Source organism: Ranitomeya imitator, chromosome 4, assembly GCF_032444005.1.
Source record: "Ranitomeya imitator isolate aRanImi1 chromosome 4, aRanImi1.pri, whole genome shotgun sequence".
Lineage (NCBI taxonomy): Eukaryota > Metazoa > Chordata > Amphibia > Anura > Dendrobatidae > Ranitomeya > Ranitomeya imitator.
Genome location: NC_091285.1, coordinates 661,673,618 through 661,675,859, shown reverse-complemented (window position 1 = coordinate 661,675,859; position 2,242 = coordinate 661,673,618). Strand labels below are relative to the sequence as shown.

The 2,242-nt window shown below is 39.8% G+C and overlaps 1 non-coding gene across 1 annotated transcript; it reads left to right on the top strand.

Annotated features, from left to right (window-relative positions):
* Window positions 1–535: 535 nt before the first annotated feature.
* Window positions 536–675, top strand: LOC138677680 (U4 spliceosomal RNA). The gene has a single exon (XR_011321080.1). It is a non-coding gene; the product is annotated as a U4 spliceosomal RNA (small nuclear RNA).
* Window positions 676–2,242: the final 1,567 nt, after the last annotated feature.

The window sequence follows — 2,242 nt, the reverse complement described above, 5'->3', positions numbered from 1 at the left end:
ACAGTATTTTTGATAAAAAATATTGAAACGACGGCATGCTATGTATATAATATAGGGACCACCTCCCTAACTTGGCTTGTGGTCCACAGATCTTACTGCTCCCTGTTGTGATACAGAGCCCTGATAGCTCAGTCGGTAGAGCATCAGACTTTTAATCTGAGGGTCCAGGGTTCAAGTCCCTGTTCGGGCGGAAGATCCTTTTTAAAAAATAGTTGAAATGACTGCATGACATATAAGTAATATAATATACAGCATGACAGGCACAATACCATGGGAGGCGGCACAATATGGCGGTGATCACCTCTGAAACCTCACAAAGTCACTTGCACAGTTTATGCGGTCATGGCATGGCGGTATTCAATCAGTTGATAAAACCCTCTTTTTTCTTCCCTTACAGACTTATGGGGGAGGGGTGTATTAGCATATCCACTCCCAGAATCCTTTGCTTCCACGACCCCTCAATGACGTCGTTGTCTCTCCACAATGTAGACAGAGCCCCAGATCCGGAGGCCGCAGCTCCTCATAGACGGTCTCCAGCTTTGCGCAGTGGCAGTATCATAGCCCATGAGGTTTATCCGAGGCGTGATTATTGCTAGTTGAAAACTTTTCCCAATACCCCGCCATGATGGCTTGTAATACAGTCAGCATGGCAATTTTTGACAGTCTCCCAGGAGACTGAATAGGTGGTGAAAATAGATGTAAGCTGTTGGAGTTAGATGTTAGATTTCTCAGATTTGCTAGAAGTAATAATCTTTTTTGTGCTGTTTCTGTACTGAGGAGACCTTGTTCTCTGCAGGAAGAGTAGTTGCTTTTCTCCAACGCTGAATATTTTACCACATTGTGAACTAAGAAATTTTCAGTTTCGGATAAATTTTCTGTTTTGGTTGCAAATTGTCTGTTAATAAAAGAAGAGTATTAATCTTCATTATCTAGAATAATTATATGTATACAGTTGTGTTGGAGCTGTATGTTACATATGTCAGGCTCACAATTATATGTAACTTTTTACTTCCCTAAGGTCAAAAGAAAAAGCAAAGAAGTGTGGAGGATGAATAACAGGATTAATATCTAGTCTAGTCAGCTGCTTCCCTGGAGATCCATAGAGTCAGGTTATGTATTTTTGTGCTATTATATGGACATTATATGGCGGTATTCAGTCAGTGTATGGTGTTATGTGGTGATGGTATGACATTATTAAGTTACTATTTGGTGTTATGTGGTGATGGTATGGCGGTATTCAGTCACTATTTGGTGTTATGTGGTAATGCTATGGCGGTATTCAGTCACTATTTGGTGTTATGTGGTGATGGTATGGCGGTATTCAGTCACTATTTGGTGTTATGTGGTGATGGTATGGCAGTATTCAGTCACTATTTGGTGTTATGTGGTAATGGTATGGCAGTATTCAGTCACTATTTGGTGTTATGTGGTGATGGTATGGCAGTATTCAGTCACTATTTGGTGTTATGTGGTGATGGTATGGCAGTATTCAGTCACTATTTGGTGTTATGTGGTGATGGTATGGCAGTATTCAGTCACTATTTGGTGTTATGTGGTGATGGTATGGCTGTATTCAGTCACTATATTGTGTTATTATGTGGTGATGGTAAGGCAGTATTCTGTCACTATTTGGTGTTATGTGGTAATGGTATGGCTGTATTCAGTCACTATATTGTGTTATTATGTGGTGATGGTAAGGCAGTATTCAGTCACTATTTGGTGTTATATGGTAATGGTATGGCGGTATTCAGTCACTATTTGGTGTCATGTGGTAATGATATGGCGGTATTCAGTCACTATATTGTGTTATGTTGGGATGGGATGGCGGTAATCAGTCACTATTTGGTGTTATGTTGTAATGGTATGGCGGCATTCAGTCACTATTTGGTATTATTATGTGGTGATGGTATGGCAGTATTCAGTTACTATTTGGTGTTAAATGGTAATGGTATGGTAGCATTCAGTCACTATTTGGTGTTATGTGGTAATGGTATGGCGGTATTCAGTCACTATTTGGTGTTATGTGGTAATGGTATGGCGATATTCAGTCACTATTTAGTTTTATGTGGTGATGGTATGGCAGTATTCAGTCACTATTTGGTGTTATGTGGTAATGGTATGGCAGTATTCAGTAACTATTTGGTGTTATGTGGTGATGGTATGGCTGTATTCAGTCACTATATTGTGTTATTATGTGGTGATGGTATGGCAGTATTCAGTCACTATTTGGTGTTATGTGGTA